Below are 16,925 nucleotides of genomic sequence, written 5' to 3' on the forward strand. Positions count from 1 at the left end.
AGAAGGAAACTCACAGTACCCCTGGGGTAGCCTCGTGCTTTTCAGACACATCCGTCTGAATGTGAATGACGTCAGATCTTGTGAGTCACAGTACAACTGGATTGAGAAAAATGCATTTTTTAAGTCAATCACCGAGAAATATTTTGCCTCAACGGGTATGTTACATAAAATTGTAGCTGGGTTTGGGACTAAAGGGACCTCGGCATCAACAATATAATTTATTGGGCATAAATCCTGTATTAGCCTCCAAGACCCTCCCTTTGATTTCTTGATCGGATAAACCGCAGTATTGCATGACGACGCTGACGAACTAAGCTGCCTTGCTCCATCATGGCAGAAATTGTCTTAAAAAATCCCTTTATCTGCCTCTCTGGACATGGGATATTGTCGAGCTTTGGGTAAAATTGCTCCTGGTTTCAGTTTAATTTTCACTTCTCCAACCCTTTTCAATAGGCCTACGTCATAGGGTGCCGTGGTCCACACTGAGACAGGCACCTGAGCCATGTCGTCATCAAACTATTCAGGATGGTTTCGTGCCAACATCATTCTCTGAGGCACTTCCCTTTTGATCATTCTCACCCAAAAGGTGAGACTCACCTCCACTATTGTCTCACCTATATCTGCTTGCTCTTCAAACAGATCGTCATCAGTGACGTCAGTGAATGGGTATCCTTCTTCAATGGCGATTACTACACACCATTGTTGGCCATCATCATCATACCCATCATTCAAGGCGGCCATTTTCCCTCGTACTGCACCTGTGTGTATCACCAAGGGAAATACTTGTCAATTTTCATCGTGCATCGGTATTCTTGGCCTAAATAGAAGCTCATCTGGGGTCCTCATGATTCTGTCTGCAAGGCCTTGCAGCCCTGCGATTAGTATGCGCATTCCATACGCAAATATTTCTGGCTCTAATGGGACAGCCCTCATAGCTTTGTGTCCTGCATATGCACTAATCACTTTGTATACGTTTGAATAGTGCATTCCTGGAGTTGAACATACTATGCCCTCCTCTGGGAACGAGATTGTCATATTTAACTTTGTCATTAGATCTCGACCAAAAATGTTTACTAGGGTCTGTCATGAATATAATAAAGGCACATTCATCTCACATTCTCCTATAAAGACTGGAAGTGCATTTGTGAAGGGAACATGACTTGTAGCTCCTGTGAAACTCTGAGTATTAATGGCATCGCCAGAAAAGGAAAACTTGCCTTCATGTATGCACGAACATGTTGCGCCCGTGTCAACTAAAAAGGAGTGTTCTTTATCCACTATAACGACATCCACCCTAGGTTCCCAGTGAGGGTCGGGTGTCACTGATAGGATATAACTCATCAGAGCTCCCAGTGAGCTGTCCTAGTCTTATATAGTTTGGGCCCACCTTGTGATGATGGATTTCCCCCGTTCCCAGTGTTACTTCCCATTCCAGGGTTCACGGTCTGCCCTGCGCTCATCGTTTGTGATAATTGCAACAATGACTGTTGGGACTGTCCTTGTGGAAAACTCACTATATTCTGAGGTTGCAAACCTTGTTGCGCTCCTGGCGCTTGTTGTTGCACCGTGTGATTCTGTGCAACTCCCTGTTGTATGAAGGCGGGTGGATTTGCCACGCCTGCTCCTATTCCTTGACCGTTTTGCATCATGCCTTGATTTCTGCATGTGCAAGCTAAATGCCCTGTCATCCCACACAACCAACATACTGGTGGTGGTCAGATCATTGGCCCATTTGACATGTCTTGATTGCCATTTTGCATGTTTTGGAAACCTCCTTGATTACTCTGCCATCCTCTTCCCCTAAATCCTCTTCCCCTGGGGTAAAACCCAGTACTGCCCTGATTATTCTGTTGTGGATTTTTGACCTGCTGCATGCTCGAGTCAGCTGTGCTAGTTATCATGGCTCCCTCAAGAGCATATTTTGACAATGGGCCTCATTACGAGGTGGGCGCAAAGGGATACCGGGCATCGTTAAGGACATCAGTGCTGGTAATCCCTTTGTGCCCTATTCCAAGGTCCCTTGTAAGCGGGTCCCGCTATGGGCGCCTGGTTTTGCCAGGCGCCCTTAGCGGGAGCCGCAAAGGGACCAGGGAGCAAATAACGGTACCGCAAATTGCGGTACCGTTATAAGCTCCCTCCCCATTCCCATTGAGCCCTATGGGGGCTCAAATGGGAATGGGGATTGCCTTTTTCAATGGGGACTTACCGGTCCCTCCATGGTCGGAATGGACCGGTAAGTCCCCATTGAACCAGGTCGGAGTCGGTACCGGTATTGGAGGCAGCCATGGTGCTAATAGCACCATGGCTACCTCCAAACTCGGAAGGAGGCCCAATTTCTTTTACACGAGTTTTGCCTCTTCCCCCTTTTGTGCAGCTTCTTTTTTTGCGATTCTTTTCTTGCAATAGCCTGCAATAGTGTGCGATGGTCAGCTGTATTTCTGACCAAGGTTTAGCCTCGATTCCTACCAATTTCTTGAGCTGCTTCTGTACCTGGGTAACCTGCCTGTGTCCACACATCGTCTGCTCTCTCACCAAGTATGGCGATTAGGAGACCCTTGATATCCCCTATAGCTAACGTGTTTTCTCCTGTCATTTTTTCTAGCTCGTGTATCCATTATCCGGCTCGCGATGTCAGCATTGGAAGCTTGTTTTTCAAATTTTCTCGATCCATGTGTGGCCATGGAATATATTGTGGTTTTACTCCCCCTTTCTTGAGTAACGGAAATTGGGATGTATAGCTCTCTCCCTCTCTCTCTTCTCTCATTGTTCTCCTGTCTATCGCAGGGGTATGTTCCTGCATCACTGCCTGCCTGCCAACGTCCTAAGCCTGCTCACATAGGGCGGTGGAGACACACCCCTCGGACCATGGGATACTTCTTTGTGTTCGTCTGACTGTGTTGCTGACTCTGATGCCCTTGGTGCAACTCACTAGTGTCTGGCCACCTTATCCCTTTTCCCCTTGGGAATCGTTTTTTGTGCCTTCTCTCTTCCTCCTTTTCCTCACGCTCCTCCCTTTCTGTGTCAGACATTGTCTGTCCCCAACTCATGCAACTTCTTGTGTCTTCTTTGTTTCTACTTTTTTTCTAATCTATCCAGAGATAGTTCTCTATTTCCACTACTTCGGGAGACATCCTCAGTGTCGTAAAGTTGAGTGCTCTCTAGGCGCTTGTCTTCCCCCTCCCCTTGGGGTATTCGTTCTAACCCCATTTCATCATATATTCTATCGATCGTTTCTCCGATGCTTCTGGTGTCGAAGTCATTTTCAATATTTGCCCTATACATGCCTGGTACTGAATCGTGCGCAGAGAAGAATTCTTCGATATCTTCCCAATCTACCACTGGATCAGGTTTTTAACCTCTCTCTCCAGATATTCAAGATCGCATGCTCTCTTTTTTCGCTTACGTGGTGCAACTCACCTTGGTGCAACTCACTAGTGTCTGGCCACCTTATCCCTTTTCCCCTTGGGAATCGTTTTTTGTGCCTTCTCTCTTCCTCCTTTTCCTCACGCTCCTCCCTTTCTGTGTCAGACATTGTCTGTCCCCAACTCGTGCAACTTCTTGTGTCTTCTTTGTTTCTACTTATTTCTAATCTATCCAGGGATAGTTCTCTATTTCCACTACTTCGGGAGACATCCTCAGTGTCATAAAGTTGAGTGCTGTCTAGGCGCTTGTCTTCCCCCTCCCCTTGGGGTATTAGTTCTAACCCCATTTCATCATATATTCTATCGATCGTTTCTCCGATGCTTCTGGTGTCAAAGTCATTTTCAATATTTGCCCTATACATGCCTGGTACTGAATCGTGCGCAGAGAAGAATTCTTCGATGTCTTCCCAATCTACCACTGGATCAGGTTTTTAACCTCTCTCTCCAGATATTCAAGATCGCATGCTCTCTTTCTTCGCTTACGTTTTACATCATCATTGAATTCTCTGCGTTTCCTCCCCTCTTCTCTGACCCTGTCTTCTTCCTTTTTGTTTCTTCGGTCATCTGCCCTTCGGATTTTCTCAACCCTTCTTGTCTTTATTCTTTTCTCTTGGATCCTCTGCTCTTCCTCTAACTTACGCTGCTCCTGTCTGTTTTGATCATTGGCTGCTCTCTGTTTGCAATCGAGCTGTCTTTCTTGCTCTTCGCGATATAACTGTTCTCATCTCTGTCTATATTTTTTTCCTTATTCTTTCGTCTCTCAATTCCTTCTCTTTCTCCTTTCTCTGTACATTGTCTAGCCTCTCCTTTTGTTTCATATCATCAATGCCTTTGCCATCGAGTTTCAACAAGATTTGCCCTCCCATCCATTCATTTTTTGCAAAAACTATCTCATCAGGTCTATCTTCGCTTCCTTTCCATCTTTTACCTTCTCTCTCCTTATCGAGAGATGTCCTTGTCTGTGTCTGGTCCCTTCTCTCATCATCTCGTCTCTCCTTGTCCCTTGGGACTGTGGAGGTGATATCCTTATCCTTTTCCTTGCCTTGATTTTCATGACTACTTTGCGTAGGTGACTCATATGCCGGGTTGCTATACCCTGTAGCTGCTTTAAGTTCTCTCAGTGGGTATAACCCCTCGTCTTTATTTCCTTCAATCTTCATTTTGGATTGGGCGGGTGGTGCGGTAGGCATCTCATCCCCCTCTGAACAAACATTAAGTATCCAATCTATTGGTGGCTCCTCTCCCTTTTCTTGGTCATACATCTTCCAAAGCTCTAGAACAGCTAGGCATTTGTCTAACTTTATGCCCGTGTATGTGGCGTGCAAATATGTCATCATGTGTTGCAAAACAGCTTTAGATAAGGACCTGCCCTGTTGCCATGGCATAAACATTTTGGGCTGTTCCTTCAACCCACTCTGTACTGTATTTTTTCAGTTTCGGTGCATGTTTCGGCAACTGTTGGCACAGGTGTGCTAATGGAGTTATGTCCTCCATATTTAAATCTATTCCCTTTCTCCTTATATAACACTTGTCAAAGCTTCATGTAACTTAATCAATTCCCACAATATGAGCAAGCACCAATCACTGCAAGCTCCAATCTCAATTTTCTCCCCCAAATTGTTATATCTTCTATTTTACTCAAAAAACATCAATTTGTATACTATAATATCTCAGTTATTTAATCGCGTCGAATTTAAGTCAGTTCTTCTAAGGAAAATGTTCAACTTATGATGTCACAACAAACAACATGTAAGACAGACGTTTAACGGACTAGACGAACACCAGCTGCTCACATGTATCTCTGCCTCTAAAATTACCCTGACATGGAGTTTAAACGTATCCCTTTCACAGCGCCTTTAATTGCCGTGGTAGTCTATTTGTTCCCCTTTATTTGGGACTCTGGATACACGTTTCTTCTAGCCGCTATATTAGCGTAGGAATAAGGCGAATCCTCTCTCTTCTCGGGTGTCCTCCCCGGTAACCTCTCTCTTCTCGGGTGTCCTCCCCGGTATCTTTTCTCTATTTACTTCCTGATTCTAGAGTCATTATTCCCTTCCCCCTATATATATATACATTCTTCTTTACTTCTAGCTATATTTTGTTTTCCCACCTCCCTCGGTTACGTTTTCCCTTCACTTGTTCTAAAGCATGCACTTTTGCCAAAACACTTAGTCTTTTTCACTCACCGTTCGCATGTTTCCTCTCTGGACCCTCGGGATCACCGCGTTTGTTACCGCTTTCTTTGGCTTTTCTCCCATTCAGCTGCCCATAGGAATGGGAAGGGGTTACTTTGGGTAGCACAGGTCCCTTCAGACCTTGTTCTGCAGGTTTTATTTTCTTACACTGCCACTGTCTACGGGGAGCTTCATGGTCTACTCGGCCGAATGGCAAAGGACTTGTTATATTGCTGAAGACCTAGAGTTACTTTAGATCGACGGTCAATGGGTGTCGTATTCTAATCGATAATCGATAACCATCAATCTCTGCTACCAAGTGTACTCCGAGACACCCGGCCAGCCCATACAGCCGAGGTTTGCTCAGAAGCACCTTAAGACAAGATAGCTGCACCCATGAGATGGATGGGGGTGCAGATGTATTACTCCAACACCAATCAATAAGAACAACTCAATGGTTTGGCAAAGTGAGTCTATTTAATTACAAGTACAAAAAACGGGGAGTTATAGATATCAGCAGTGATGCGATCGTCCTTCTCGCTTCAACTGCAACGAACTTCATACAAACTGTAACATTTATACTCAAAACTCGTCATCATTAACGTATAACACCCAATAGTGAACATGCAATTCTATTGGTTAGGAAAAGGTAACTTTACTATAGGTACTATATCTGTATATGGTAACAGAGTGAGGGGATTGGGTAAACACTGTCAGGTGGGCATCTAAACCCTTCCTTCAAAAATGACTACTGTAGACGTCACTAAAAGTAGAACATCTTATTGGTTCTACTAAATATAGGACCCTAGATTATTTGGTCCATTGTGATTGGGTTGACACCAACCCCATGCATACTTTCTCCTTTGCTTAGCAACACAGAGAATGGTCGGTGCAGGGTGCTGCTTAGTTACCCCGCCTTCATCCAGTCCTTGTTACAATCAATCATAACTTTATTAGCCATGTGTCAATTAGTTCTCTGCGGTTTGCCTCGAAACTGCATCTTCTGTCTGGAAAAGGTTCTTATATCTTCATCTGGCCTGGTGCCATGCATAGGTGTGGACCCTCGCTTCTTCTTGCTTGGCTGGTCACGTGATTCAGACACCGTGAATTTGCTTCTTTTCCCTCAATTTGTGTATTTGATTTTTGTTTCACCCGCCACCTGCCTAAGCCTTCTTATCTCGACCTTTCAGAGGCAGGATATTCTGTTCTTAGTTTCAATTAGATGTAGCTACTGTTCGCCTCTTCTATTGAATGGGGAATAGGGCAGGGACCAAGGAAGTGTTGCCCGGTGGGAAGAAAAAAAGAAAATATATATATGAATAAAAGTGTCATAAATGGAAGGAACAGTAAAAAATGGGCTGGTGGGTTCCCTCAAGGGATAGAAAATGTTATTCTAATGATATCTCCTGATTCTTGTGGTTGCTGAAATCACTTGCTGTGTATGTTATTTTAACATTTAATTGAGTATGAGTAACAGTGATGGCGAAGCAGATGGGAGCAAACAAAGGTACTGTTTGGGGATACATACTAAGATTAAAAGAGGGCAGACATATGCCATAACGTTTGACAAAAAAAGGGATACATATGTATCTTAGATTAGGAGAATGCAATATGGTCTTTTAAAAGTCCACTGACTTTGCACTGCAAAAATACACTTTGCACAGTTCCGTGAATCATGGTTTGTGTCAGCAGTGCAAAGTTACTTTTCAGCAGTGCAATGGCACTTTGAACAGTGCAAAAATAATTCCATGAATCGGGCCCTAAATGTCTCCATCGTTAGTTGTTGGCATCTGTCTGCCTAGCGCAATTGATGCATGTGTGCGAACATATGAAGACTATATGAGAGCAAAAGAAGACATCCGGCCACTTGGCTTCACCTTCCTTGGGGTCTGCTGGTGCAGGCCAGATGTTTAGCATACTTGGAGACGTCCATCCAGCTGAAGCCGTGTACAAGGGACAGAGCTCTGGTTCCAACTGGAAGAAGTAGGCATTGGTCTGTGATTCACGAGGCTTATGTTCCCTAACACCGATACTACCAATGCCACACCCCAATTATACACCCTACAGTATGAAAATCCACTTTTGTTAAAAGATGAATACTCTGCTTAATAAAACATTTAAGGCAAAAATACATGTGAAGCTGCTACCCTTAGAAAGGCATAGACTAAATAAAGAGAATATTCGGCCACAGCACACCTTGATGAGACTCTTTTTTGCATAGGAAACTAGCAGATATCAAAGTTGTAAACTAAGCTTCAGAAGGGGAGATTTATCATTGCTTGCTTTCATTGCATAGTAAGGAATTTGGTAGGTGACTGGAGCTGTGTGCAGGTTGTCAATCGAAAACGTTCCATCACAACTACAATTACTTAGACATTTACATATTAGAATAGGCACTGCTAATAACAAAGAAACATAATTTAAACTTACTTCCCAGGCTTTTCAAATCAATCCGTGCTCCATCAAAGGACACCAATGGTATCAGGTGAAGCACACTTAGCAAAGCAGTGTTATGCACCTGGTATGCCGAGAGCACAGGAGATGCATGTTTGTCTCTCCTCTTGTTCTGCAATGTGGGCCCCGAAGGAGACAGTGTGGTCACTGTGGGTGGTGGGGGTGGAGGGCTGCTTTCCCTAGCAAAGGCTGCAGAAGCTTAGTCCTTCAAGTTGCGATAAAGTGAAATGAAAAGCTTTCATTTTCACCTCACGAAATAGCTGAATACCGGAACTCTCTTACAGGTGTTGGATGTGCAGGTACTCAAATGCTAAAAAATAAGAAGTGCCGGTACTGAGTGCCAGGTAGGACCGTCCGATTGAAATCACTGGGCCTCATTACGACCCTGGCGCTAATGGGTTAACGGCGCCGTAAAAGGCTGCAGCGGTGAGGGTTAACGGTCACTGGTACCCTTACCGGTCACCGTTAACCCTTACCGCCTTCCGTGTAATGAGGCCCTATGTATTTTACAGGACGCATTGGCCCATGGTTTATAAGAGCGCATTCACGTGTGTTTGAGAGGTGCTGCGTGCAACATTCATGTTATGCTGGAAATGTTAAAGTGGTTTTTGTGGAACAGGGTTTCAAGGACTTCCTCTGAGGTGGTACGGTCGGTCCACTGGACTTTCCAACCAATTCATAATCAGATTCTTGCTAATTGCCTCGTAGGCAAAGACTGAAAAGTAACTGCTACCCTGGAGACCCACGGTAAATCTTAAGACATAGACATTGAGAATCTAAACCGCGCCCCCCCCCCCTGCCCTGCCTTCCACCGTGCTCCCCACTCCACTGGTAAAACTGTGTTCTGTAAACACACACATTAACAAGATTCCATAGCTTTTTGAGATTTTATTTTGGAAAAGGCCAGCTGTGTCAGAGGCAGGGGTGTTGCTAGGCCTGGAAAAGATCCGGGGCTATGCTAATTTTTGGGACTGTCAGGACTTGGGGCTAGCTAGCCTTTTTGGTTGTAACCCCCGTGCTTCTATGCAGGGCTACAACGAAAAGACCAGGGGCTATAGCCCTCTCAGCACCCCTTAGCAACACCTCTGGTCAGAGGGGTCAAATGGGCCCTGTCTAGGATGGGGTCATTTTCCCTAATTCATTGCACAGACCCCCAGACACTGTATGGATTGTTCGAATTGTTTATTCAAAATGCAACGAGGACATATATGTTATCTTTAGTTTACCATTTTTCAATCAGAGAGTGTTCCATCAGAAAGGAGGGGTCGGTGGAATGTTTTGGCCATTGACAATGGACCGGTCTCCCCTGTGAACAAGGACGGAGACAGTGGCACAACAGCCAGGGGACAACTGGCGCTTTAGCACCACTCCACCCCCACATGTTTAGTTATGTTGACCTGACCTGGCTCACCTATATGGTCAAGTGGCAAGCAGGACATGATACAGACGATACACGGTGCCCGGCGCTGCGCGGTTAACAAATGCCCGGCAATTACTAATGCAACTGCGTTTGTATGCACACATTTTTAAGCAATTTAGATAGTAATGAGATGTTAGCGCTTACATGTCAAGGGAGGGATTGGAAAGGTAGGTGGGGACAGGAGACAGCTCATACAGTAGTCCTTAAGTGTGTAGTTGCAGGTGTGAAGGCGGGAGTTTCTGCTCGTAACATTGCAGCTTCATCAGAAGAGTCCTTTTAGAATGTGTAAAGAAGTGAGATGCCGCCCCCACACAAGTACGTTTTCTCCTCCTCCACGGACTCTGAAGTTATCCCCTCTCTCACCATCTGAAGGGCTGAAATTTGAATCTGGTTGCATCCCTGGATGGAGATGGTCAGGGCCAGCATGGGTGGGAAGAGCAATGGTGAGGAGAAGCGGTGAGCACAGCAAAGTGACTCACTGGGTGGCTGCTGCTGTGGTCAGCACCCCAAAGCAAGAGCAGTGTTCATTGGCTGTCTGCTGTTCTGATTAGATAGGTGTCCCTGCTGTGGAAGAATGGGTGGTTCAAAAGCGCACACCGTGTAGTGCACCAGTGAGGACCCAGGCCCCATTCCCAACATGGCCCTGGTCAAGCACGGGTGTCAGGCTGAAGCGCAGTAAGCGATGTGGGATGTCCTGACCCACTAGGCTCTGCCCTGCGACATCACTGTGTGCTAGTGGCACCAGAACCAGCAAAATGGCTGCACAAAGCCCTATGCACGCTAAACCTCCGAGAATTGCAAAGTGAAACCAGAAAGTTGGCTGCCAATCTACTTTGCCTGTGTCAATGGTGGAACAGGAGACCACACTGCTGAAATCTGTCATTGGGCTGCCCACAGAATACAAATAGAAACTTCATGAAAGGCAGTGCTTTATGGCCAAGAAACCCAAAGGTGCTCTGAAATCCTTTTTCCTTGGCTGCTGAAATTGCAAGATAATGGTTCAAAGCATCAGAAAATATCCAACATCCTTGCTGGGTGTTACCCATCACTGTATTTAAAGAATCCACATAAGCATACCATGTCAGGAGAAGCAGATTTCATCACAAGAATATCCACATTAAAAAAAGGTGCTGGCCTGGAAAAATCTGTCAGATATGGGCGAATTACCGCTGGCCGCCTCTATAAAAGCTGCCATTTAATTACACTGGAAGCTCAAACTTGTACAGTAAAATCAAATGGTTGAAATGAATTGACTTGCAATCAAAAGCAATATAGGTTGCCACTATTTAATGTCTATGTTTAAAAAGACTGGAATTAAAGATTTGTTTGCCTGTTTTAAAAATTGTAACTTTAATTTCAACAAAGAACAATGTAACAATTCTGTTTAAAGTAACCTGATTCAGCAAAACTTCAAAGAAGCTTCCCCCATTGGGAAACACACCACCCTTCTGCTTCCCACCAAAAGAACAGGAGCTCACATTCAGGTGTTGATTGAAAGGGGAGGGGCACTGGCAGCTGCTCCTGGGAGTGAGACAAAGGGATTCCTGGATTGAAAGGGTATGCAAATTCAAATGTCAACAGAAACTCCTGCCAGAGGAAAGAGGCAGGGATTGCTCTTGACCCACAAATACTTTTGAGGCGAGACAGACAGTTATGTGTATTCTTAAAGCACAAGAAAGTGTATTTTTGAAAAGGACTGACAGAGGACTGTGCAAAATTGTAAAAATGTGTAAAATGACAGTATTGTTAATATGAAAATTCAATTCACATTTTAAAACTACTCAGAACTCTGTGCGATGTTCAGGGACATGACTACAGAATTTGTGGTTTTGTAGCAATTGTGGTGATGCCATAAACATGAAACATCACATGTTTATGCCCAGATGTCATGTGCGCGTATGTGTAAAAATGTGGACAAATCTTACATTGGGTACTGGACCAAAAGTGCGAAAAATTGCCAAATCTGAACCCAAGCTCTTACCGAGACGGGGCTGGGATGAACACTTGCTCCACCAAATCTGTGATACCAATATGCTATTGCTAGCAAGTTTGTAAAATTGTAAATATGTCTTGTATGAAAAATAGATTTCATGTGCAGAAACAAAGGGGAGGTTTTTCCCTGGACCATAAAGACAGCGTCATCATGACACTCTGTTTTCTTCTCGAATCAGGGGAGAGGAAATATCCTAACCAATAGAATACCTAGGGGTGTGCCTAGTATAATTCAGCCTACCCACCCTTATAGAAAATACATAAATAGAGACAGTTTAGGACCTAAGGGACACACACACATTCACCCACCATTTGATTGCTGGCGAAGCACTTTGCAAGAGAAATCCATATTCCAGACTCCAGAACTTTGAAAGCAGAAAGGCCCACTTCCAAAGCTGAACCATTTTGAGCTTGGCCTTTAATAAATCCTATAACCAGATTTTACCCAGACCTCCAAGGGGAACAAAAAAACGAACAGCCTGGCTGAGCTGTGCTGCTTTCTTGCTAAGAATTCTTGCCAGAATCCAGAGATCCGACCCAGTAGAGCAGAGCGGTGACCAGATAGCAGCAAACCAGAACTAACCCATCAGATCCAGTCCAGAGTGCCGTGCTGAGTGCAGAACCAGAGCGCCTTGAGTCCAGTCTGGTGTGCTAGCAGAATTCCAGTCCAGAAATCTTTGACCAGATCCCTGACTTGTCCATTTCAAACAGTGGTAGTGCGTATCCATATCATAGGATTGTCTCTAGCATATGTATTATCCATAAGTCATCCCTATCCAAACCACTCTCTTATATCCAGAACTGCATTCTAGAAAATATTTGGTCTTACCTGAACCTTTCTCTCGTCCCTATAGTCCTTTGGTAATAGTAGTGATAAAATCATCTTTGCGCTAATATATTTGCTGAAGAAAGACAAGTGTCTCGGCGGGCAAAAATCAGCCAGAGGCCTCGCTGGACGGGTGGCTGTGCTGTCGTGTAGTTTGTGGCTTCAAAGTCTCCCTAGTATAAGAAACCTTGTTTGTAATTGTAAAAAGCGCAACCTTGTTTTACAAATTTTGACTCTTTCTGAAAAAAAATGACCTCTACAAAAACCTTCATAACTTCTTCACTGTGTGTGCTATAAACCAGATTTAGGTGTCTCCTTGAAGCTAACATCCTCAGCAACACACCCAAAACCGCATTCCAACTCCTTTTAGTTTTTCCACAATCGTGCTTACCGCGCACAGAAAAGTTTGCTGCGAATTTCTGGTTTGGCTCAAATCAGGATTAAGTTTTCAATCTGCTAGTTACTCAATAATCATTGCTAGTGTTTATCTGAAACTATACAAAGCGGCTCCCACTAGTATTAAATCTATTTTAGTGAGTTGAATCCAATTTCAGTGTTTTTCAGCATTCATTTAAAGCCACATTCAAAACCATTTCCATAAGTTTCAATCATTCCTGTTTTTCTCTGTGTTTGCTGGGGGGGGGGATTGGGATTGATACTGTATTTGTTGAGTGTGTATTCCTGAAACCTGTCTTCTCTCCTTCCATCTCTTTATACTGCATATTGGGGGGATTGAGTAGTGTGCAGGGGAAAAGAGTGATCACTTGCATTTTGATTGAACCCACACAAAAGTATTATTTCTATGCTGCATTATTTTTTCTACCAATACTACGTGTGATTAAAGAGATTTATTGCAACACCACCCCATTGGTGATCATTGTATAACCATTAAAATAGTGTGATATATATATATTGTGCAAATCCATAAATAAATATTTTTAACTTTGCAAAACAGCCTGCTTCCTGGTTCAGTGTGACTGGGGGGGATTCAAAGAAGGGGCGTGATATAAGGGTATATCATTCAGAAATAAAAGAACTTATAGACAGAAATAAATAATTAATTGTTCCAGCTGTGCATCACATGCTAGGCATTGACTTAGGTGGAGTGCTGGGTTGAAATCACTTACAAGATTGGGGCTCGTCACGAGATTTCTGAATTAGACATACCACTTGTGACAGTCTAATACAGTGTGCTAACTAACGGGGTACATAATCCCTGTTGGGCTACCACGCCGTAATACACTGTAAAAAAGCACCCCTCAAAAGGAACGCTCTAAGGAATTGGTGTGTTTTGCAAAAATAAAATAAACTATTGTAAGTCAGAAAGGAAATCAATATTTCCAGAATGGCAACCTTGGTAGAGATCAATATGGCTAAAGAACATCTACTGCATAAATTATTTGTAAGGGGTGAATAGACAGAGCAGGATCAGAATGTGTGATTGCAGGCAATCACAGAACAGACCACTGCAACAGGATTAGACATATGGCAAGATGTGGATCCATTACACGTGGCACTGAGTGAACTATATATGGCCCCAAAGGTAAAGGAAGAGAAAAGCAAGATTGCCAAAATAGCGGCATATCTGTACCTCCATATTGGAGCAATACACGACAAATATGCCGAGGGCCAAGATCTGGCAAATAAGCAACTGCAAGCATTAGAAAAAGGCCAAACTGATCTGGACTCTGTAGAGAAGAGGCTACAGAGGAGCCAGGAATCAGAAAATGAAAGTAGGCAATACCTAACCAAAATAAAAGAAGACATGGGTATCCTGCAGCAGGAGAAGGTAGAACAGGATACCAGAATGCTGGCCTTGCAGAAGGAGTACCAAGAAAGTTTTCACTCTCTACTGCAGAGGCAGAAAAAGCTGGAACAGCAAGTACATTTTAATAGGGCATGCACAGAGCAGGTAGTCACCCTGCAAAGCTGCCAAGAGAAAGAAAAGGAAGAGAATAATAAACTAATTCTGAAAGACCTGGACACCCAGGCAGAATTTGATGAAGAGCGCCAGAAAGCTGGTACGCTCCAAAGACAGAGGGACGACCTGGCTGCACAGAGGCATACTCTTGCTCAGGAAAGGGACACCTTAGGCCAGGAGGTCAGTTACTTAAAAGAGAAGATAGAAGAAAATCACATAGCCCTTCAGGGACTGGGTGACCTCCAAAAAGACCATGAAACATTGTTAGAACACACCAGGAGTGTGGAAGATGCTCTAGCAAGGAAGGACCAGGCATGGACAGGACTCAGGAGGTAACCCTCCTGCAGCAAAAACTGGCCCACTATTAAATTGACACAGGAAGCACAGAGAGACAATGAGGCTCTCTGTGAGAAAAATGACAGGCCCCACAGACAGGTAGCTATGCAAGAGCAATTGATAGAAGCTAGCAAGGCCTTCATAGAGGAACAGAAAGCTCAAGTTATTGCATGGCAACAGGGAGCAGGGGCTGAGAGAGATGAGGTTCGCTGGGAAAGGGGAACACCTGAGCATAACCTCAGGAACCCTAGTACCAGAGGCCTTCATCCCTTCCAATCCCTGGATTCTGCCACCCCCATGTCCACTGGCGCACATGAGCCAAGGGCCATGGGGATGGCACACTTCAATCCAATGAGGAATATGGGGCTCATAGACCAGCACCTCCGGGATGGGCGGGCATCTGGGTATGGGGTCCAAAGTACTGTCAAATTTAGTGGGGAACTCCACGAGAGTAGGCCCACTAAGGGCATCCTGAAAACCTCTGCCTAGCTAGGACAGTGGGGGGGGGGGGTACTCATCAAATCCTGGTAGTAAGGAGGAATCAGAAGATTCCTCTGAGCGCCCCAGGACACAGGAAACTAGGCCCCCACATTCTGCCAGCCATTCGCAGGCTCGCAGAATCCAGGAGAGCCTAGAAGACCAGACGTGCACCTCTGGGAGCAGTGCCTCTGAGTCAGAGGAGGAGTGGACCAGGGTTACCAGAACCAAAAAGGGCAACAAGGCAAAAAGGGCCTTGCTCAAGGATCCCCTAAAGCAAATCAAAGCGATAAGGAGCATCGTCACACCCTATCATAAGAACGCGAAGTATTCAGTTTGGGAGGAACCTAGAGCTTTTTGAACAGATAATGGAATCTTTCCATTTGAAGGACAGCAAAAGCTGTATTCAATATGTGAAATGGACCTTCTCTCCAGAATACTCCAGCTTCTTTGAGGGGCTGGAGGGCCAAAATCATTCTAGATGGTCCACCTATACGTCGGCCATATCTCGAAACATTTTTCTGTGCACAGAAATCCTCAGGAGGCTCGCAAGGCAGCCTACAACTTGCAATGTGGGGAAGTTCAGGCCCCACAAGAATTTGTTCAGGAATTAAAGCGTGCCTTTGCACAGACCACCAGAAGGGTGCGCACTGACAGCAAAGACTTGTGAATACTTACTTCCACGCTCTCCCCAAATACATCATGACCCAGTTAGTGAGAGATTTTCACGAGAAAAGATCACTAGACTGGGTCATTGAACAGGCCACACAAATTTGGTGCAAAAGCCCATAGAAAACAAAAATAATCCAAAAAGCCCCAAACCAACCAACACCCCTGCTGCTGCTAAGGTAGCAGAGGTGAGGGTTGCCCCCATTTTATATTTAGAGATGGGGGGGCCTAAAAACCTGCCTTCACAGAATCAGAGCAACCCCAAGCCCAGAAAGTACTTGGGCCAGTCACAAACAGGGAGCCAGGGAGGCAATCCCACAAATGGGACCCCTAACTCTCCTGACTACATCAGCCCCCGCTACAAGGGGAATAGACCTATCCTGGGTTATGTGTGGACTCCTCCAGCCGAAGGGGGGGGGAACCAACCAAACAGCAGCTAACCCAGGGAACTTCCCTCCGCTCTTCCCCCAGGAGGGCAGTAATTCCCCAAATCCTGGACAAAACTTCTTACCCGGATACCCGCAAAACGTTCAACCCCAGAACAATCCATCCTCTTTCCCCAATTTACTGAGCCCAGACAGCCTAATCTGGGAGAGGGGAGGCCAAGGGTGGAGGGGTACCCAAACTTCACTAACCCAGGGTATTTTGGGAGAAGGGATAGCTACCCTTCCCGGGATCATCTCAGGGCAGACAACAGAACCCTGTATCAGCCTGAGCGGGTGTCACAACTAGAGCGCCAGGTCCAAAACATGGCACAGGATCTGTGTCGCATGCTGAGGGCTCAACAGAACCCTCAGATGAGCATGCCGGTGCAGAATGCCTCAAACTCCGGACTGGTGCTCCAGAGTAATGATGGGGGAAGAACCCTGACAACCCACCGGTTCCCAGGGAGGAGACACAAGGGGAAGGGGGGTGTAAAGCCTTGGAGGAAGCTTCCTTCCCCACTTGTCAAAAGCCGGAACTGGAACCCAAATCTCCTGCCCCTGAAAGTCTGCAACCCAAGGAGCAGAGGGGGGGTAGGAGAAACAAAGAGCCCAACCAGACCCATTTTGAGGAGGAGGTACAAATCTTCCAATTTGAAGGAGAGGGATCCTCAGAGTATTCTGGGAAAAGGATCTTCTCCTTCAGAGATGGGGGAACTCCTCCCAAAGAAAAATGGGTCCCAAAAGATCCAAATCCAGACTGGGTAGGTGTGGGGACTGACCTTGCGCCGCTCATCATCCAACCCCAGAAA

The sequence above is a fragment of the Ambystoma mexicanum genome, chromosome 14 (assembly GCF_040938575.1).
Source record: "Ambystoma mexicanum isolate Mex_15411 chromosome 14, UKY_AmexF1_1, whole genome shotgun sequence".
In the NCBI taxonomy this organism is placed as follows: Eukaryota; Metazoa; Chordata; class Amphibia; order Caudata; family Ambystomatidae; genus Ambystoma; species Ambystoma mexicanum.